The sequence below is a fragment of the Ictidomys tridecemlineatus genome, chromosome 2, assembly GCF_052094955.1.
Source record: "Ictidomys tridecemlineatus isolate mIctTri1 chromosome 2, mIctTri1.hap1, whole genome shotgun sequence".
In the NCBI taxonomy this organism is placed as follows: domain Eukaryota; kingdom Metazoa; phylum Chordata; class Mammalia; order Rodentia; family Sciuridae; genus Ictidomys; species Ictidomys tridecemlineatus.
In genome coordinates this window covers 84,491,132-84,513,903 of record NC_135478.1, presented here as the reverse complement: position 1 = coordinate 84,513,903, position 22,772 = coordinate 84,491,132, and positions in this window count along the sequence as shown.

Genomic DNA, 22,772 nt, shown 5'->3' with positions numbered 1-22,772 from the left:
GAGGCCTCCCTGGCCATCACTGGCACACCTGGTCACTGACCAGGGGAGCCCACATTAGTAGAGCTGGTTCCGAGTGGAGGTCAAACGCTTGAAGTGGGCCAAGTTAGGGCTTGGGAGTGGGGGCCGACACCCCATCCCCAGATCCAGCATGGCTCCAGCAGCCCGGGGGAAACCCATTCCTGCGTGAGCCGCTGTTGGTTTCTAGCAACTTCATTGACCAACTCGGTGCTGGCAACTTCAAGATGTTCTGTCCACACCCCATTTCTCTGTTCTCACAGCCTTTCTATCCAGTCTCAACTGTGGCCACAAGGGCCCGCTTCCAGTTGTCTTCTGGAATGCTCCCTTCTCCACGAGGAGACTGAAACTCGCCTGCTCACTCCCAGTTCAGCATCCACCCCCGGAGTCGTCTGGTGTCTCAGGCCAGAGCCCACACACTCAGATCCCGAGTACACTCGTCTCTCATGGGACTATCACCCATCAGGTAGGGTGGGCACAGCATGCTACTATGTAGCTTAGAATCAAGTTTTAGCTGAATTCCCCAGGAAGATCTCTGTGGCAAGATAATAAGAGCCAAGGTTCAGGTTCTGACCATTTGTTACTGTTCAAGTGTCCTAGGACGGTCACTGCAGAGCAGTAGCCAAGGGTCTCTACACAGCTGTGTGGTTCTGGATAGGTGGGGGAAAGACGACCAAGGCTTCGGATACTTCCATACTCCAAGTCTGGGACCAGCATGCAGTCCCATCAACTAGGGACTATGGATTGACATCTATTTCCTCCCAGGGCCCCAAGGAAGGTAGGTGACCAAGACAAGTGTCATAAGGCTAAGCAGCACATGATGGGTCAACTCAAGCCTTTGATATGCCATTCAGCCTTGGATGGCTTGTCCCCTAAGATCAGTGACTACTCAAATTATCAGAGCCAGGAATATCATCCCCCTGGAGACTTGGCTAGTGGAGTGGGCCAGGAAGTAGAATATAGATCAAGAGTTTTGCGCCAGGCTGAGCTTGAGCTCACCTCAATCCCCAGCCTCTAATTCATCATTCCAGCAGTTCCAATGCTAAGGCCCTCCTGTTTGAGCTGCCATAGGTTCCTGAGACCTTCCATTAAGCCACTCCCACTAGGAGCAGCTGAGCCCATGACCTGCTCCCCAGGGCGGCTTTTTAAGTACATCCTTCCATTCACCATGGGGGAGGCCCAAGACCCTTGAAACGGACATGCCTGCAGAGGCCTGAGAACTGACAAGCTCAAGTCTGACTCCAGCAGGTTGAGCTCATGGCAGTGGGAGGAAGAGGTCTGAGGACTAGAGGGAGAAAGGGAGCCATGTCCTTGAAAGGACCTCAGGAGGGGTCCATCTGAGCCCTGGGGCTTAGTGTTCCCAGTTAAAGTCCACAAATCCCTCACGACCATAGTGAGGACATTCTGTATCAGAGAAGTCCCTTCAGTGTCCCAGCACAGGTCTATCCACCCCATTCCCCTTCACAGCCATGACCCTGCTACCTCACACTGGGCATCCACTCCAGCCTCAGGTTGTAGGTTGCCTTAGTCAGCCTTTTCATCATGGCGACCAAAACCCAAGGCAAGAACTTAGGATTTAGGGTGACTTCTGGCTTCAGAGGCCTCACAGCCCATGCTTAGATGAGTCCCTTGCTTGGAGCCTCAGGTGAGGCAGAACCTGGCGGCAGGTGTGGAGGAGGAGAGGCCCTCACTGCAGAAGCAGAGGCCAGACTGGGACAGTACAAAGGCACATCTTCAAAGGCCCACTTCCTCCAGCCACACAGCCTGCCTACAGTTACCTCCTGGACAGTAATCCTCAAGTTATTCATTGGTTTAGTGGATTAGTCTACCGATTAGGGTACAGCTCTCATCGTCACTTGACCTCTGAACATCGATCCCCTCCATGAGGTTTTTTTGGGGGCAACACCTCATATCCAAAACCAATACGGATACTTATCAACTTCCTTCGTCTTTAGATATAGGAGACCAAGTCCTGATGTTCTCTTCTAGGTTCTTAGTGACACCTAAGAAATGCTATCAGATGCTGGCTCCGGAGCTGGAGTTACCCCTAGTTGTGTTTAGTAGCTAGTTAGCCAGTGACAACAGCCAGGCATCACACTGGTATGTGCCCCTAACTTGGCCCTCACTCGGCCCCAGCCTGGAAGAACCCTCTGGCTCATGGCATCCCGAGTCTCCCAATAAGCCCGTCTCGATTTCCTCTTTAGAGTTTAGCCCTGTCTTTCAAGAAACAGGCACCTGCCCTCTTTGTCAGCATGACTTCCAATAATGCCAATGTTTCGCATTTTTTTTTTTTACTCCCCGTTGACAGAGAGATTAAAGTCAATTTAGCTCAGAAAGCTAGTATCCCCTTGAAGATGGCATTGTAATCTCAAGGGACCTCCGGTTCTTCCCAGAGGCTAAGGCTTTGAGCCTTGGGTTGGTATCCCTGGGATTACCCCAAGAAATCCAGATGATCATTCCTCTTACATTTCACGACAGGATCTCCCCAGTTCTGGGCCAAGCTCCGAGGTCGCCTTTCCTAAAGGCCCCATTGGGTCAAGCAGAGTAGGAGACTTGAATCAGCAATGGCGTTCGAGCTGTGTCAACCATGACAAAAATCCAGAAACAGACCACAGCATCCGTGGGTGCCCACAGCCACCACATGGTCAACACTGCCCTCAAAATCCTTCTCCAGAGGCCTCTGCATTCAAGGCTATGTTCACAGACATCTGCACACAGCTAGTGACCCTCTGGGGGCAGGGAGAGGCGACGGGAGGCGATGGTCAGTTGTGTTCACCTCCGAACACCCCTTTTACTCCCTTAAGTCCAGGGAGACTGCTCTGACCAACATGGCCAGGCCACCAGGATACTTTTCCCTTGAGCCTTTGTTGGCTCTCCAGCAAGACAGACAGGTTGGCTCCACTGGGCACTGCTCAGAATCCTGCTCTACCTGGACACAGCCTTATGGGAAGGGCAGCCCGTGGACAGTTTCTTAGTCATTAGCACACTCCCCCTTTCAGTAAGGGCTTGGGATAATTAACACCGAGAGAAGGGTCAGAACAGTGGCAGAGGTCCTCAACTATCACCAATCTTGGCCCTTAGAAGGGTCAGGCAGCCACAAGAACTAGGAAGTTTGATTCAATACAACTAGAGCTCGACTTCTCTTTTCAGCGATGCCGTTTTTTCCCGGTTCCAGATTCAGCTCTAGGACATCAGGTTTTGCCATGTCCATTTTCTCATTATTGTGATTCTTGACCCATTTAAAGGGTTCTGCCCATTTTGCAGCATGTTCCTCAACTCAAGCCTTGGGAGGGCCACATGTTCCCATTGGCAGGGTTGTGCATCCTGGCCTGGTGGAGGTGGTGCACCAAGGTGGCACCCCGCAGCAAGTACTTGAGGGCAAGACATTGCTGGTGACCTTATCACAAGCACTTGAACCAAGGGGTTCCAGACTGGATTCCCTTCTGCCTCTGGGCACCAAGTATTGAAGGGGGTGATGCCCAGACTCTGCAGCTATCTCATTTCTGCTTTATGTTCCATTCACCCTTTGGATTTGGTTATTCAAGTGCCTGGCGAGCTATGAGGCCAACGGCACCAGTAAAGGTTCAGTCTATCAGTGGCTTAGGTCTGCAAGCATGAGCTCCCAGCCTAACCCTGCAGGCTCACCTTCAGATATGACTCCCCCAAGCTGCCTTCAAGCCTAGAAACAAAAGGGGTTAGAAGGAAGAGGTCAGCAATAAGCTTTGTGTGGTCCTAGGAAGGTTCTAGAATGCCAAGGTAGTATTTTAGGCAACCATCTCAACTCCCAGAAACACCTGAGCCACAGGAAGATTTCTGCAGATGAAACCATTCAAGCATAGCTGGATGATGTGGGTGGCAGAGCATGAACTAATGGAGTCACATCCCCAGGGAGACATTTATTCAAGCACGAGAACCAACTCGTTCTGTTCAATATTGTTCAGCGATATGGATAGAGACACAGGTCTGATCAATAATGGTGCAGTTACTCTGAGACACATCGACAGTTGTTTCGTTCCAGTCTGCTAATCTTTGACTCCCCCACAACCAAGATTAATTTAAGGTTCGATGAAAACACAAGTCTAAGAAGATCTCAGCAGAAGACACTTAAAATTTCAACTCGCAATGGGATACCGTTGGGCCAGAAAGGCAGATGCAAACACTGACTGCCTAGACACAGTGAGGGCCTCAAAACAATAAGCCAGAGGAAGAATAAGCATGCTAGGCCAGGGGACCCTTCATCTCCCCACTACCAGAACCCCACCACTGTTGGATCAAGACATTTCCTCAGTCTGTGCAGTCGCCAGCTCTTCATTCCCACTGGCAGACATTGGAAGCCGGTTGTCCACAGGAGCAACACAACTTTGAAACCCGAGTTGGGGGTCCCCTTCCCCTTCTTTCCTCCCTAGGCAGCTTTGTGAACTTTGTAGAGCAGGCATTAGTACCTCCCACCTCCCGGTGTCAAGACAGAGCAGCCTGTTGTCCATACTTGGTGCCAGGGGTGCATTGAGCCAGCACATCAGACTACAATCGGGTGCCCAGCAGTAGAGGCCACCAGCTTGCAGCTCCCCAGAATGTCCTTTCCATCCTGTGTACAGGCTGCAGTCAGAGGTCAGGGCTTAAGTCATGCATTTGCACCTGACCAAGAACAGTTTCTAAGCAGCATGTGATTCTAGAACGGAAGAAAGCCATGTTCAGTTTAAGGTACCATGGCCACTCTTGGTCATTGGAGTCACCACTCTCACATTAAGACTGTATACAAGACCATCAAGTCGGCCTGAGACTAGAGATTGTGCCTTGTTAGTGGTTAGGTGATCACATGTTGTCAAGATCAAGTATTTGTCTAGCGTCATCAGACTCAGGTGGCATGGTGGCAGGGTGTGCTTTCCAAGTCATTGTAGACTTTTTAAGGCAGGAAACACAAAAGGTAGAGACACTTTGATTTCTTACCAAAAGGGGCAGTAGGCCTCCGGTGTCAGGTCAATAATCATGATTTAGGACTACAGGGTCAGAGATCTGATGAGATATGAGACTGGAGGTCGTGTATGCCCTTAACTGATTCAGAAAATGTCCCTATTTGACAGAGTCAAGAATGGCCAGGAAAGTGGTTCAAGGTCATGTAGAAGGAAGACGAATACCCAGGCTCAGTTCCTAACAAGTGTTAGGAACAGCATCTTATCGCTATGGAGACGAGCATGTGGTACCAGGACCGGTGCTCCAGGTCTAGAGAGACCAGCACTACCAAGTGCTGAGCATCTGTCTGGGTCATTGACGTGTCATCCCCGGGAAGCTGTTCCCAGCCCAAGCAGGGGTCCTAGGCGAAGTCTGATTAGATTGACATCTTGTTTTCTGGTCTTCACCAGCTCTCTGGAGGCTTCCCATCCCCGGCCCCTGTTGCGTTATCAGCTTTGGATGGGTGGGTTGATATTAAGGGCTCTGATAAAGCTCCCTAAGTGGCAGCAAGCTGTAAACATTCCCACTGATGCCATTTGATTAGCTGGCTGGGAAAATGCCTGAAGGTGGTCCTGGCTCATCATTGAGTGACAGGCAAGGGTGCTACAGAGAGCTGTTGAAAAGCGGGCAGAGACACCCCCCCCCAGTCCCCAAGTAGAGTTATATAAAGCACCTGGCAACAGGTCTCTGCAGCATCTCATGTGCCATATGCCCAGGTGGCTGTGGGTGTGGTGTCGGATAGGCACATACAGTAGGGACGCACTGGTAATGCAGATAAGTTAATCTCCTATGAGCAAGAGCAGGGATAAAGCCCTTGTTCAAATCCTGCCCTGCATTCCAGAGCCAGTTTTAACACTCTGGCTGTAACCATCCAAGTAGCTTCCCTGTTAGTAGGTTGCTGTTTCTAAGTGCACATCTGTTAAGGGCTAGGGTGCAGAGAGGATGCCTGGGAAGAATGAGGATTAGGTGCTCACTGGGCATGAGCCCAGGACGCTAAGGCCTGGGCCTTAAAGGCTCAAAGGAGGATTTGGTAAGGCCAGCCACTGAAGTTCAAGTTCAGGAAGTCACCACAAGTTCAAGCATTTTCAAGGTGAAAGTACATCAATACCAAGATGTCGCGACCCCTTGCCCGCAAGGAAGACGCAACTCGGGAATCTTCTTTCAGTGGTTTATTCAGGCCCTTGATATTTCTTCTACTACCCTCGGATGCCCCTCCCAGCCTTAATAAAGCATCTCAAGGCCCAATGTGAAGCTGCCACGTGGAACTTTCTCATAGGGTGCTGAAAAGCCATGCGCCAACTCTCCCAAATAAGGAGTTGTTTGTCACAAACCACAGCGGAGCCAGCGCCATCTTGTAATGGCAACCATAGTCTGCATAAACGGCAGAAACGGCTCACCACACCAAGATTCTGACTTCTTTGCCTCCTTGGCAAGTCCACCTTATACAGACATCTTGCAAGGAACCCAACTTATGCAGATATCTTGCAAAGAACACTGCTTAGAGACATTTATGCCCTATTTAGAACTTAATTCAAGGACATTGACAGGACAAAGACTGTATTGGGACTATTAACACTTGCCCATAGGGCATGATTGGGTTCAAGGGCTCCTGGTGCCTTGGTTTCAAATCCCCTGGACAATTTCCTGGTTATGTTCCATCTTTGGCTCCAATAACTATGGTACTACCCAGTAGAGCATGTGTTTCCTTTTCAGAAAACTCTTTGGCAACACCAATATGGAACCTTCTTGAAGCCAGCACAAGTCCCTTCTGGAGATCCATGCCGTAGAGGTGCCAGTTCCTGAGGGTATGTGTACAACAAGATTTAGGGGCCAAAATTGCGAGCAAAAGCAAATCGACCTTGGTTTGGTAGTAGGTGAGTTAAAGGCCATTGCACCCTAGTCAGTTGAGCTACTGCAGGTCAGCTTAGTTTCCTTTTTGGGAAAGCCACCCAACTATGTTGTCTACAAGACGACAAGTCACAGGTTGACATAACATTCTGAAAGTGATCCAGAAGGAGCAGGGATAGCTACGTTTAGGTCAGACAAGCCCAATTGCAAAGGAAATCTTGTCCATAGTGAATAATGGAATGATGGGGACAGTCCTCCTTAACCCTTCACCTCTGTGTCCCCTAGTGAAAGCATCGAGGGGCCAGGCAGAAGCTGAAGGAAGAGACACATAGTTTGAAACATGGACACCCTTCTATTAGCTGTTGGCAGGCCCACAAAAGAGCCCACGAGGACAATCAAGTGTAACAGTCAACTTCATCTGGAGAAGACTCGCAGTTCATTCTGCATAGTGCACATTCAAGTTCACCTGGGACAATCGCCAAGGTATACCACATCTTGTTCCATAGGATGGCCAGGCCCAGAGAAGGATGCAAATGCCTTCTTGATGGCATTCATATGGGACCACCGCTTCACGTTCAGTTCCTTTAGACGGTGCACCTCACACAGGATGCAGCCGGTTTTCCAACATGTTCTGTAGATGCATTGGCTTGACTGTGTGGAAGAGTGAACATGCCCTAATGCACCCACCCCTTGAATGTGAAGGTCGTCAGTCCACTTCAATCTAAAGCAGATCTGTTTGATGTCAGCAGCGGATAGTCACGGGACCTGGGCCAAGTTGGCAGATGGGGAAGCACACAGCAGGTTCAGGCCAACTCCGACACTTGAGATCATCTCAGTCTAGACCCAAAGAAAACACATTGGGTTAGCATTAGCCCTCCCACGAGTCCATCCTAGGGCCAGGCATGTTCATATAATCGCCTTCCTACCAGCTTGCCAATGCACAGGTGAGGCTAGGTCTAGAGTCATGGAGTTACAGTGAAGACCAATCTGACCCAGAATGGTGACCACAGTGGGCTACTGCGGGAGTCCTCCAAACAGAGGACTTTTGTGCCTTTGCCTTTCTGTAGCATGATTCCAGAGTTTACTCCTGAGGGAGGGCAGAGGCACCGACAGTGTTCTCACATCCAAGTTCAAAGCCCAGACACTCAGATCCTGCGCCTTGGGAAACCACTTCCACCACAGAACTCATGGTGGAAAGAGGATTTAAGAATTCAGTCAATGTGGAAGTGTGGCAGCAAGAAGTCCCTGCTGAGGGCACATTAGGTAGCCAAGAAGCCGAGATGCACTTTCCTACCTCCATCAGCATCTCAGGGAATGTAACAAAGCCTGGTGTCCGACTCCAGGTCAATTTCAGCTCTGCCCACAAGACTGGCTTTGCTATGAGGTGCTTTGAATACTGGCTGCTTCAACAAGAAGTAAGGGCACAAGTCAAGATCTTTATGCATCTTTTGAGCAAAAAGGAATTGATCCTCAGTCTCCCTACTAAGGCCATTTCTTACAGTTTCTTGGAAAGAATGTGATTATAAGATAGTTTGGTTTAGCATTCAGAATGTAGACTTCTAGGTCGGGAGTGGTAAGCCAAACTATGTGTTCAGACACTTTAAATGGTTTACCTTTACATCATGGCGTCTTACGGCAATCTTAGCTTGGACCTAGACACATACTGGTGTGTTTTGTCATGCCGACACTAAGAATGTAACTTAAGGTATAGTGGTGTTCCAGTGAATTCAAGTGTTTAGCCAAGTTGTACCCAAGAGATTGGGTAAGCTTTGAGACTTGTCACTGACACGTTGCGAGTTATATTCAGTGCATAGGTGTATCTCATCTTCTCTTCCATGTTTGGTCTCCCAAGCTAATGGGAACCTTGCAGTGGACTGTGTATAACACAAGGACCTGTAGGTCACAGAGCACATCTGACTAGATGGAATGTCCCGTTGTTCATAAAAACCAAAGTTCTAGGCAGCCATAGTGGGTGGCCTCTGAAGGCCCTCAGCTTCTAAGGAGCAGTTGAGATCAAGTCCCAGAGGCACACCAGGACAATTCTCACTTGCATAAGTGAGTCTTTCCTGGGCAGTGCTAGTGGCTGCAAGCTCACCCATAAGGGAAGTTGGGGATGGGGGACTAGGGAGCACATTCAAGCCAGCATTGGGTTTAGTGCTTTTTGATTTTGACGTTCTCTACGTTGCAAGAGCTGACCATTGGGTATATGGGCAGGTACCAGGTACAGGACTCTGCCTACATGGCCAGCACTAGAAGCCAAGGAGTTTCCGCTGACTTCTGCCCATGTTCACACCTGGCCTGGAGCAGCAGTCTGGGCCCTGCACGTGAGGTTTATAGAAACTCGAGTTTCCTAGTACCTGTTGGACAGTCCTGGCAGCACAGTTGGTCCTCCCATTGTCTCAGGTGTTTGAGCCATGCTTCAAGTAGTTGTGTGTCTACTGTCCAGCCCCCTCCTGGTCTGCTCTCAGCCCTTACCTGCCTGGGCCATGAAGGGCTTGGGTTTAAGGTCCCAGCAACAGAGCTTGGTGTCAGATGCAACTTAGTGCCACCCTCCCTCCCCTAGATTTGTCCGATCAGCTGGAGGCCAGAAGGACAGGCTGGGAGTAGGACAGCAGTCATTCCAGATTTGACGTTTCAAGGACAAGCAGGTGACTAGACGTTTTTTCTCCAGGTTTAAGACTTGGGGCATGTAGAAGTGCTCTGCCTGCCATCATGGTAGGCTATGAAGTCTCCATGTTTAGAGGTCTCCCTTCAGAGCCTCATTCAACTTTTGTAAGCCCTCAGCAAGTGGCTCTCCTTAGCGAACATCTTTATTTCCCTTTAGGTAACTTTTTATTGGGTATAAAGCTATAGTGAGAAGTTATAGCCCAAGTCACAGTGCTCTTTGAGAACAACCTTCAGCACTTGCAAATGGAGTCCAGACCCCAGGAAGAGTTGGAGGTGTCAGTTTGTTTCCTTTACAAGCCCAAACTGATGGTATTTCATGGAAGGATCCTCAGGCTTCCAAAGTAAAATCTCAGGCCAACTTAATACTCAGACATGGAAACGATTCTCAAGTCTTCAAATCTAGCTAGCATCTACTCAGTAGGTGTCAATGGCCAACGCAGTTTTCAGCAGATCGAGTGGTTCAAGTCCCTAGTCCCTGCAGAACCCTGTCTAATTACAGGCAGTCACATGTACAAGATCGTTAGGCAACAGAATAACCTTAATCTTCAAGTTAGATGGTAGCCCAGAGTCACTCAGATAGGAGCCTCAAATTCTCACTTGCATCTACCCATTGTCCCCCCCCTTCACCCGTCCTTTGCTTCAACAAGCCTTAGAGTGTGAGCAGCACTTGCATTAGTACCTTTGACTATTGGAAGGCAGGGCTACAGGAGAGGTTTGTGGTAACCTGAGATGTACCAAATGCCTTCTACCACAAGTTGTCACTCAGGTGACAATGGTGACGTTTAAGCATTGTTGAGGCCCGATTGTCCACTTCTTTAAGTTTATACCACTAACCTAGAAGTCAACCTCGTGCTAGTGTAGTTCTCCCCCCGCCCACAAGACTCACAGCCCTGTGGACAGTGCCACTCACTCCAGCTCAGAGTCCCTAGATTCCAACCTCTAAGGAAAGAGAAGGCTCAGGAACATTTGCAGACGCCCACTTGCTGGCCTGTATCCCAGATGGGGAGGTTGAGAAATGCCTCTCCAGGAGCACCAAGGCCCTGGTCAGAAGGAAGAGGCTATCCTTGTTGCTGGGATGGCCAGAGACGCCACCAAAGGAGGTTCTGTATTGCCACCTTGGAGAACCAGGACAAGGACGTAGGTCATGCACAGTATACCTTAGCGAGGTGGAAAATGTGGGTGTGCCAGGGGTTCAAGGGAAGCCTATGTTGGGGCTCATGTTGTCATTTCCCCTTCTTACCTCAAAGGAAGCAACTGTCAACAATGGGTGTCAGGGCATCCAGAGTCTCTAGTCCCTGGGGGAAGGGTAGCCAAAGACAGTCACATGTACACAATTGTTAGACTGGTAACTGACACTAGCCTAGCTGTTCAGTTGAGGGGGAGAGATCAGTTCCCCCTAGACATAAATTCCAAGCCCAAGTCACCCAGTATTCACTTGGGTGGACCATGTCCACCTCCATTCTTTAGGATGGTGGAGGGTCAACCAAGCCAAACATGGCCCTCAAGGTATGCATTTAGGAGCCACTATGTCAGTCCACTAAGCAGAGCCTTTGTGTTTTATTAGCAAAAATAAGATGGCAATAACCTTATGATTTTCCAAGTTCCTTAGTTCAATTGCTCCAGGGCTATCTCCCCCTCCCTCCTGGGGCTGGGATGGAGGTGAGCTTTTCAGTTAGGAAACTGTTCCATTTCCTCTGCAGCTGATTTTAGGAGAAGAGACTCCGACTAGCTCAGAGTCCAAGATGGGTTGACGGGTAAGGGAAGGCCCCCATTTATTGGCCCATGTCTTGTGCTGGCCATCTATCCCCATTAACTTGTGAGGGTTTATGGTTTTTAATCTCTTCCACATACGTGGTATATTCCACTCCATGGTTTTTGTAGCACACGTACTTTCATGTTCTGTTTGCCCGAATTATGACCCAGGACACGTACATACTGCAGTATTCCCACTTGCTCCCCCTAATAAGCAAACAAGCTTTTCCCTCCAAACACCAAGTGGTGCCAGAATCCAAATCCGGCATCAACCCAATGATGGTTGCTGGAGCCAAGTGAAATCTGACCCGGGTCTGCACACCTCCCCTAGAAGGGACCTCAGGGAAACTAAGGCCCACCACGTACATTTCAGAAGGAAGCCAGCAGGATGGCTCTTCAACCCCAAAGCTATCTCATCTGAAGTACCAACTAGGAGCCTTTTTTGTGTCTGATTGGCAGTTTTTGGGGAGATGCTACAGCCAGATCCATCTTCCCCAGACCTCTATTTAACTACTTTGAGTTTCTAGCTAGTGTTTTTAAGACTCATCTTTAAGAATCAAGGTTTATTCTTTAGGAGCATCTTGTGAACATCTGGGGGGAAGCACACCTTAAGGTTTGACAGTGGGATGTCTTGCAGATCAAGGGCTTCCATGTCTAGCCAAGACTGCAGGTCAGAACCTGAGCCCACGACTCCCGAGTTCTGCCCACTCCATATGCCAGCTTCAGTTTCCTTCATAGGTCATGCCACCATCCAATGTTTCAGTTGGGTCTTGAAAACTTTCTGCAAGCAAGGGCATTCTCTGCCACATCTTCAGCTCCTAGGAATCTGGTGCACAGGCATTTACTCAGGTCTTTCCAGGCATCAAGAAGTTTGAGATGCATTTGTGTTTTCCAGAACTTCAAGCCTTCACAATGTGAAGTCTTAGGAAGTTGGGGGGAGGTGGTTAGATCCCAGCCACCATTTGACTGTTTTTCACCCCAGGCTTTGTAGTCCCAGATTGAGTTGCAAACCAGGGCCCAAGCACATCTGAAATGTTGTAGTTGATGTAGGTGCCCGAGCAGCAGTATCTAAAGGACCAGTCACTATCCCTGACATCTCCTTCCAGGTCAATACCCTTCGATGTCTCAGAGATGTCTACATCCAAAGTCACTACTCATTGTGATATGGCAGCCAGAGAACAGTACCCCCTAAGGGCTGAATGACCTAAGAGAAGGTTGAGGGTGAGGAGGAAGACTCCACAGAACTAAAGCCATTCACCCTCAAGGTGAAGAGGTTGACCCAGCTCAGATGCTCACCTGGCAGCCAACCACTGGCAGAGGCTCATTCCTCTTCCTGTCACTTAACATCTTGGAAACTAATAAGAGCCATTGGGAACAAGGCCCAGACCTGAGCATGAATCCAGCATTCAGACCAGGTCTTAGGAGAACCTAGTTGCTAATAAGGACCCAGGAAATATTGACCTCAGGTCAAGTGGTACTGCTTATAACTTCCCAAAACATTGATGCGAACACCTAGGGCAACTTTCCCCTCTAACCTCTTATCCACCCCGAACTTCAGGGCAGGCACTTCAGCTGAGACCCTTTTTACCCCCGGCACTGTGTGCAGTTCTCAGGGAGGGAGCTTGCACCCGAGTTTGCCAAGCAGAGCTATTGTTCTAGCAAGTGCCAATGGGTAATTGAGGACTGAAGCTTACTACAAACCATCCTCAGAGGACCCGAAGTTGCTACTTATGTAGGACTGTGTTGAGATATCGAGCATCTGCAGGAGCTCATGGAGCACTGTGATGGATCAGTAATGTCTGCCACAGATTCTAGGACTTCCCCCAGCCCCTCCACCTTGAAGGTCAGAGAGTGGGCACGGCCCAAGTATCAGAAACTGATCCACCTGGGAGCTTCCCAGGAAGGGAAGAAAAGTCATCGGCTGATGAGTTACCATTGCATGCTTTATGGTACAAAGTGTCATTTTCCCATCCATCATGGAATCATTAGGCTAAAAATGTTTCTTCAACCAACTTTCACCTCAGTGCTTGGCCTCACTGGAGGGAGGGAGGGAGGGAGGGATACAGTCTAGCCAAAGTCACCCATCTGACCCATAGGGGGCAGCACCCACCGGATGTAGGGCTTTCCCTACAAGGGACTGAAGGGACTCCTCACTCAAACACCATTGTTGACTTACTCCCAAAGCCTCATCCACAGGGGGACAAGCTCTGAGCATGGAACCCGCTGGTGCCTGCAGTGCGAGCTGCGGCATACTGAAATTAGAGCCTGAAGCGTGGCTTCTGCACCTGTGAAGGAAAATGCTGAGACCTGGAGCGAAGACAGACAGTCCCCTAGGCAGTGGGAACACTCACCCATCTCATGGCATATTGAAGCCCCCCACAGGCTGCAGCAATAGAGAAGCAGGATTCAGCCCTTCCTGATTAGTCGAAGGGGTCAAGACTCAAGTCCCCAGAGCTCCACCTTCTCCTATGCACCTGGTATTACAGGACCATGGGTACAATTGGAGAGAAGACCCATCCTCAGGCAGGGGATCCCAGCTGCCTCTGTAGTAGGCAGGATGAGGCTCCCTACTGTGCGCGCATGCCCTAAGATGCTTGGGCCAGCACCTATGCCTGGGATCAATACACAGTTGAGGCAAAGATTGCCCAGGGTTGGCCTGTCCTTATCTCAAGATCCCTCTTCATCTACATGTTACAGGAAGGCAGATCCAAGGCCCAACGAGGCCTAATATTGCCATTGGTGGCTTGAAGGTTGTGGCAAGGCCAGGCAGAAGGTTCACAGGCCTTTAGGGGCTGATGAGCCCCAAGCGACAGCCAGGGTTGTATTCCAGTCATTCATTGCAAGGACCAGACTGCTTAGGAGTGGCATCACCCCTAGATCTTTGAGGCAGCCACTAACACCATGATTTCATCTTTAGGAGACGAGGTCTCAGCCGTTGGGCACCTAGGTTGCACAACCAGCCCAGAGTCACTTATAGAGGAAAGAGGCTCATTCCTCTTGAGGTTCCAAGACAGTAAGTGACAGAGGATGAGAGCCATTGAGAACAAGGCTCCAGACCCAGCATAAATCCAACAATACGGCCCACAGAGTGGAACTCGGTCTTCAGTTGCTAGTGTGTGGTGCAGAAGAGGAGGGCAGGGCCATGGGTCATGTATGCTGCCTCTTTCTCCCCAGCACTTGACACAAGTGACCCCAAGCTTGGCCGTGGAGATTTGAATCCCTTTGTGGTAATACCTTAGGGATAATGTAGATCACGGAAGCTGGGCTTCCATTCTGCTGGAACGGAAACAGAGGCTTAGAGCACACCCAGGCTTTTGGCTCAGGGGTGAGTCGGGTCCACTCATCCAGGCCCCCAGGGAAAGGGATTAGGTATTCAATACCCCAGTCGACCGATACTCGACGACAACTCCATCTTCATTCACCCAGGTCTGTGCGACTTGGACTGCACAAACCTTCTTGGTACCAGTGTTTAGGGCTGGCATCTCTTCAGTTTGAGAGAAGCTCACCCTCTTGTCAGTTCCTGCCATTCAGTGGCTGAACGGACGTGAACTTGTCCCCTTAGAAGGGCCGGTACAATAGATGGAAACGAAGTGTGAAGGTCCACATTTGTGTGCCCATGGAGCCAGAAGGTGTGAGCTAGTTCAAAGGGCATCTCGATATGGGAGACTCAGAGGAAGGGAGGGAGGGTTCCATAGGGTATGGACCACACCAGACACCACCTGGCATCTCTTCCATGGGGCAAGAGCTGCCTGGAGACCTAGCTAAGGCCTCTAGGTCACTGTTTCCCCAGAATGCTAGGGTTCTCTTACCGTCTGTATGCCAACTCTAACTGACCCCCAGGACTGCACGTGGGTGAGTGTAAGATTTTAACTCCAAACCTAACACAGCAGAGGCACTTGCAGCTGTGGTCTACCCCAAGAGACTCCTTCCATTCTGTAGCAGAGGCTTCTTGCCTCTCCTGGAGGCTTGGCACCTCGAGCTTCTCCCTTCTACTCTAGGGGAAACAAGGATCTCTGGCTTGATCACTTTGCTGACATCACTGTTCCTGCCGAGCTTAGTGCTGAGAAATCCCAGCCAGCCCACCTGTGTTCATTCACCTGGAGACAAGTCAACACGTGATCTTGAAGCCCATCATGATTCAGGAAGTGCAGTTTTCCCATTCCATGGAGGTGCTGAACACCCCTGCAGGACCAGAGCATCTGCCTGCTTCCCTGCTCCAGGCTTTGCTCCATCTGCCCCCAGGCCCTCTATCTAGAGAGCATTCAGGTCTGTCACTTCTTGGGATTTAGTTCAGCAAGTCTTTGGCTAAGAGGGAGGAGGTCGTGAAAACCTTCCTAGGTCTCCTATGGGTTCCCAAGTCCTGGTAGACAATTAACCATGTATCCTCAGGCTACCTGTTGGTCAAAGGGATGTCTGGGTACTAAGGCTGGGATTTCTCAGCAACTGATGCATGGTAAATGCTGAGTTCTAGAAGACATGAGCAGGGGCTACACCTTGTGAGAGCCTGTAGCAATGCTAAAAAACAAGGCTGGCATAGAGGGCCGAGTCTAAGGCTGGATCAGTCTCAACAGATCCCACAGGCTGCCTCTGCCAAGGCCCCGGTGCCTGTGCCTTCATGTACTTAAGCCAGTGCCTTCTAAGTTGGCCAGACAGCTGTTCATCTTCCCTCCCTTCCTCCCCAATCAATGCTCCTCAGAATGAAGAGAGTGCATTATTTTTTGCCAATGGAATTAGAGTTACTTAAGGCACTGATCAATCAACAGAGATGCTTCCTCAGGTAAGAAGAGGAAAGGGAAGAGCTATATATTCGAGGCTAACACCCATGAGCCAGGATCTGGGCGGCAGTCCCAGCCCAGACACTGAGAGCCTGTCTTCCCAGGTGGGCCTCAGTTTCCCTTTTTCATACAAAAAGAGGAATCAGGCCAGGTGGCTCAAGGACTTTCAGATTTGAGAGACTGGTAGGGAGTTTCCAGGAACTGTTCCCAGGACAGCGATGAGTTGCTAGGACAGTTGAAACTAGTTAGTTTATTTAGCTCAGGCGCCCCCAGAAGTTTTTTGGGAAAAACTGTTGCTTTTGTATGAATGAATCACTCACACAGAGAGGACTAAATCTGCTCCCTATGATCAGCATAGCTTTAGACTTTTCTGCCCTGGTTCAGGACTGATCTACTTCAGTAGAAGCAATTCATGCTTCGCCCCTTCTCTACTCGGGACTTCGATTATAAATCTCACCTATTTGGGTCTGGTGTCGAGAACCACAGCCGAGTGGGAATGGCCCCTGGCATTTTGCAGAATTAGTGGTCGGGAGGTGAGCCATTAAGATGATGCTGGATTGCTTTGTTAACATAAATTTGACACATAGTTGGGCTGTTAGCCATCCCTTGAGGGAGTACTTTCCATTCATATCTCTGATCAGAACTTCATGATTCAAGGCAGGGACAGTAATGCAAAACATGGACTATCCTCAGGATGAATTGGAATTGAAAAAAAAAAACAATCTTTTTTATCTATAGCTAAAACATACCAGGTTTATGGCAAAGCAGACAATTGGGGAATCCCCGATTGAGCAGGTCCCATAATAACCATCTCATTATTAATGGCTCTTAAATCTTGCAAGAATCTCCATTTACCAGATTTCTTTTTAATGACAAAAATGAGAGTATTATGGGGAGATACAGAAGGTTGTATATGTCTTTCTGCTAATTGTTGTTTGACCAGGTCATGGGCTGCTTGTATCTTTTCTTGAGTCAGGGGCCACTGAGGAACCCATACAGGTCTTTCTGATTTCCAAGTAATTTTTATCGTCTCAGTGACCCCTCCTGAAACCCAATCCATGTCTATCTATTACTTGATCTATTTGTATTGGTGCCACTGTACTTTGTCCCGTTTCTCCTAATCCTTTTCTTTTCCTAAAACCTTGCCTAGCCATAATAGTGGGCATATTTGAATTGATGTTATTTGTTAATGTCAAAACTAATTGATCTAGGACATCTCATCCCCATGAATTTATGGAAAGATGATCTAATACATTCGGCTGTATAGTTCCTTCAAATCCTTCAGGATCCTTCCAATCTAATACCATTGCACCTCTATGAGGATTAGTCGCCACTCCTAGGCCTCGAAGCATTTGACTGTCTTGTTGTAATGGCCAATGTTTCAGCCATTCTTGACGAGAGATGATGCTAAGGTCTGTACCTTGCCCAGTAGCCCATTAAATTCATATCCTTGAATATTTAGTTTTAGCATTGGGCAAGAATCTAAATTTAAAGACAGCATAGCCCAATCTACACCTGTGGAGCCTAATCCCCTGGAACCTCTTTCTATAGTGAGACTGAAAATTTATCATGCAGGCTGGGTATTATTAATAACTGTGCTATTCTATCTCCTGGTGAAATTACTGATATACCTCTTGGAGAACTAGCTATAATCTTTATTTCACCTTCATAATCAGGATCAATTACCCCAGGACTTATCATAAGTCCTTTTAGAGTAGAAGAACTGCGTCCTAACAATAAGCCTACTGTTCCTTGGGAAAGAGGCCCTTTTACTCCTGTGGGAATGATTTGAACTCCCATCTCTGGAATTAGTACTGCTCTGGCAGAGGCGCAGATGTCCAATCATGCACTTTCTCTGGTTTGTCTAGTGAGGGATCTAATGGCTAATGTGTCCTGGCACTACCCTGATGGGGTTGCTGGGTTCCTCCAATGCCCCGTATATTTGTGGTTTTGGGCCCCAGAGCATTGGGCCCCCCTGTCCGTTTTTTGGCAATGGAGCCCAATGCCTTTCTCCATTATATTGTGGGTAAACACCTGGTCCTTGTCCGTTTTTTGATACCGGAGTACCCAATATGGTGGTTTGAGAACGGCATTCATTAGCCCAATGTCTCCCTCTACGGCATTGTTTGTGGGAAAATACCCAGTATTCTACCCCTTTGATACCTAGCTTTGTTAAACCCTCGTCCTATGGGGCAACTCCTTTTAAAATATTCTGTTTGTTCACAATTGTAGCATGTTTTTGGCCTGGCATCTAATGCTTGTTGTACTGCAGCTGCCAAGACTTGCCCCTGTTCATTAATGTCTCTACATAATTTTATATATGTATTTAAATCTCCATGTTTCCATGGTCTAATGACCTCCCTGCATCCTTTGTTTGCTTTCTCAGGGACAGCAGAGTGGCAACTCAGGCTGGAGGACGTGTTGGCAACACTGAAAGATGGTAACCAGAATTTTGGGCCCTAGCATCCAAACTATTCCTGAGGAAGAGGGTGACCTGACAGTCATGTCAGGAAGCTAGATCAACACTGGAGCCACCTGTTGTGTGTTGACACAGCCTGTTGTTTCTTAAGTCAAGGGCATTCTGTAGCAGTAGGTGGTAAGCTTCTGGGTAGTGACTTTGCTTTCCCTCACTTGCAAAAATGTATCAAGTTGTGTCCCAGGATGTCTTATGCCCCTTAGAAAAAGGATTAGCTAGGAGCAAGCATCTCATCTGGAAGCCAAGTTCAGATGGAAGTGTCTCCAGGGCAGTCCCTCATCCACTAGCCTTGTCAGGGTTGCCCTATGTGCACCCCCAGAAGTTACACTAAGACCCCCCACCCCAGGGCATGCTAGTGACACGTTTCCAGGTCAGCTTAGAACCTGAGGTGTGTGTAGAGATGACGACATCTCCTAAAGCCATAACCTCCGACTACGGTTCATATTGCAAAAATAGACCATCAGCTTTATTCAAGTCTGTCTCCTTAATCATCCTGGTCAAGAATTCTGTGGAACATCCCATTGTAGGGGATCAAGTCGGTGAGTGAAACATCCCATCATCCTGATCCATACCTGGACTCCCCATGTATACCAAGTGATATCTGAAGGATTAACCATAGGTGGTTAGAGCAGATGGTTTTTAAGCAGAGATCCCAAAGTTTACTCCAAACACTCGACGGTGTTGCCTTTGGATTTAGGGATTATCGGCATGAAGTTTGCCGTTTTAGGTCATTTGCCATTTTAGGAGTCGTTTTATCAGGGGGTTCCGAGTTTAAATTCGAGGCAAGGCTGCTTAGCTGACCATGAGTGCGTGTGCCTGCCGTCAACCCCACCCCAGCTCAGACTCCCAAGCAGCTAGTGAGAGTCCTCTTGTGGCTATAAAGCTGCTGAGTGCAGACAAGGGGCTGCTCTCCTCGGAGGGAGGGCCTTGTCATTGTGCCTCCTGTTACCAACAAGGAGTCCCTTGCATGACGTTCCAGTGGGTGGTGGTCCTTGGACTTTGTGTGGACCTGTCCTTTTAGGGTCAATTCATACTAGTTTGATAATGTATTAGCCTAGGACTTAATGGCATCCTGATATATTCATGGCTTGTGCCTTGCCAACATGCAGAGTCAGGCTTTGATGCCGTTTCCTTGAAGTTCCCCCCCCCACACACACACACAGTAAGCTTGCGTCTCAAGTGGTTTAATTTTTCTGGTTAGTTTTTAGCCACAGAGGCTCATGTATTAATCCCTAACCAATGATTGCCCCATCTACATGATCTACCCGAGTCCAAGACCCCTGAAGATTTGTGGGGAGGACAGGTTCCTATTGGATATGGATTCCAATGTTTAAAGAATTAAAACACACTGGACAAGGAAAGAGCCTCTTCATGGACTAAGTTTAAGGTGTATTTGATAAAATATGAGCTGGGTCTGGCCCAGCCTCCCAAATCCCTCTCACTGAGGCATGTGAAGTCTGGGCTTAGCTTCAGGGGTTCTAACCCAGGAATTGTGATCATAACTAGTCTGTTATTTTCTCCAAAAAGAGCCAGTTGTGGCCAAATTTGACAGCAATAGCTGGGACTACTATGCTGATTAGTAAGGCCTCAAAGTTAACCTTGAAACAAGGTCATGAGGTTCAGACACCAAGTCCAAGCAGTTTATGAAGGGTTAACATGGGTTCATAGGGGAAGGGAGGATATGTCAGGCCATCTTCTTAGGGCATTAGATTGACAACACTTTGATCCAGTCCTAGAAGGTACCTCTTGAGAGCCGGGGTTGAGCAGCTCTGGAGATGAGCATTTCGAAGAAGTCTTCAGAAAGGCCAGATGCACAGTGGTCAGTGGCTCTAGTATCATAGAGCCAAGTGCCCTCCCCTATGCCGACACCTGAAAGGTGAACCCACTGACCTTGTTCAGGTCTTGCAATCAGGACAGGAAGTCTTGAACTTCTACAAATTAAGTATGTTTCTAGAACATACCATGGTTGTGCTATTTGACCATAAAGATGGATGTTAACAGTTAAGCACTCTCCATGAAGTACAGGAATTTATGGCTTCTGGAGAGGATCAGCTTCTAAGATGGGTATAGTTTACTGTAGGGGACACCAAGAAGGTGGCCCTTAGCCAAGGCAGTGGACTGCCTGATAAGACTGCAAGTTTACATCCCAATGAAAGGTTCCCACACAGCTAAGTTCATATTTAGTTCTTTTAATACTAATGTTTCCTCTATGGAGATAGAGAAATAGGATCAGTGGAGACACTATGTTGATTCAGAACGGCTCACAGGTACAAGGTTCCCAGTGATCAGTGCAGACATATCCCTATGACCCACCCCTTAAGGTGCACCCACTGGGACCCCACAAGGGCCACTCTCTGGCGTGAGTTCTTGGGACTGTTTACAGGTTCAGTATTTTTCCCCAGGATGGATACTAAGCTTAGTTTGAATTAAAATCCATTAGGTGTCTCAGGACACGATTTCCACTTGGGCTCCCAAAGTCCTCCAGAGTGGTCATGGGTCATCGCTTCTTGCAACAAGGAAGTTTTTACAGCTCTTGGAAGTCATAACTAGTTTGATATCTTGCCCTTGGGACAGGAAAGCCAACTATGTCCTCCAGCAAATCCTGGCCACATATCACCAGAAGACTTGGAGTCCTCACCGCCCATTTAGGCACCCAAGTGACCCCAACCAGCAGCCCAAGTCGTCCTTTTGGGGTGCTTAGGTCAACCCTTCTTAACCACTGCTTGGTTTAGAGATACAGACCATGGCTTATGAACTTGGTCAAGACCCAGGAGTTTAGCTGGAATTCCCTTTTTTGATATGGTTCTTATGAAAGAATAACCAGGAAGACAGGTCGTCTATGGAGAGTCGCCAGGAGACCAACTTCAGCCTGAATAAGAACCCTCAGGGGATACTGGCCCCAACTGCTTTAGAGTTGGAGTTCCCCGGTAGGTTCAATTCGGGGTAAGACTTGTTCTAGACAATCCTCCACAGGTTTCTCTAGGTTTCCCCAGGCACTGTGGGGAGGACAAGTACCTCCTCAAGGTTGCTCTACCAGGAGACGCCACCTGGTGATATAACTCTCAGGGGGCCCATGTAGTTATTCAGACACACTGGGACCTTTCCAGTTCAGAACTCCGCATCACCCATTGTCCCCTCTGGAGCATGTGTGGGGACAAGACTAGAACAGCCTCCCTGTATCAGCATGAAGCAGCTAAAGGTAGACCCTGGCCCCTTAAGTGGGGATAGATTGCTGGAGGAAGGGGGACACAGAGGTGAAGTTAGTTGACTCATGGACAGCCGACCCCGGGAAGCCTGGGTTGTGCCACCCTCAGCCACTGTCAGCTTTGTGTCATTGATGCCAGGGTGCCCTGAAGGTGTTCCCTTGAATAACAAGGACTCATCTTCCATGGGTTGGATGCCCTGGGACAGCATTGACACTCACTGCAGATACCAGCCCACAGTGGACTTGGACAGATAGGCTGACCTGTGCCGAGCCCAGGGGAGTGACATGAGGTCTCTGTTCATGGCCCATTCGAATCAGTCTGAGGAATGGGGAGAATTGCAGAGATTCTGGCCACATCCCTTCCCCCATCAGCAACTACCAAGTCCGATTCTTGGACATTCCCACCTTTGAGAGTGATACCAGCTGTCATGCGGCATTAACTGGAGGGACAGTTTCTGCTTCTAAGGAACAAAGTGCACTCAAGGACAACCTGGCATGACACATGATGTATGTACCCTCATGGCCATTGTCAGCTATGGCCAAGACAGGCAGGCTGAGGCAGGGGGACAGGGCCTCCCCAGCCCCTTCGATTCCTGCCAGAGGTGACCTCCTATCTGGAAGGCTACGCCACTCCCAGATAAAGGAGTAAGCCCCCCTCCCACCTACAGGTGTTAGGCAGTGGAAGATGGGGACCAACAGATAAACAGTTCTCTTCGCACCTCTAGGGTACTTGCCGACTTCCAGATGGCCCCATTGGGGAGCCTCCTCCGATTAGTCCACCTTGTTCTGCCATTTAAGCCACTTCCTCCTGTGCCTCAAGGTCACCTTGACAAACCCGTATGCCTAATCCCTAAATGCTGTCCAGGTTTCACTTTCACAAGTCGAGATTTAAGGACACTTGCAGTAGGAGACCAGGGCACTGGTCCCCCTCAAGGGGAAGCAAGATTCAGCATGGCAGACATTCTTCCTGTAGCTTTGATGGTGCAGGTGACCTCATTTTGGGAGTGGTGCATTGAAGGGCATCTCCCTGTCCTAAGATTGTTGAGTGTCTTAGTGGACTGTCCTTATAGGTAAGAAAGCTCAC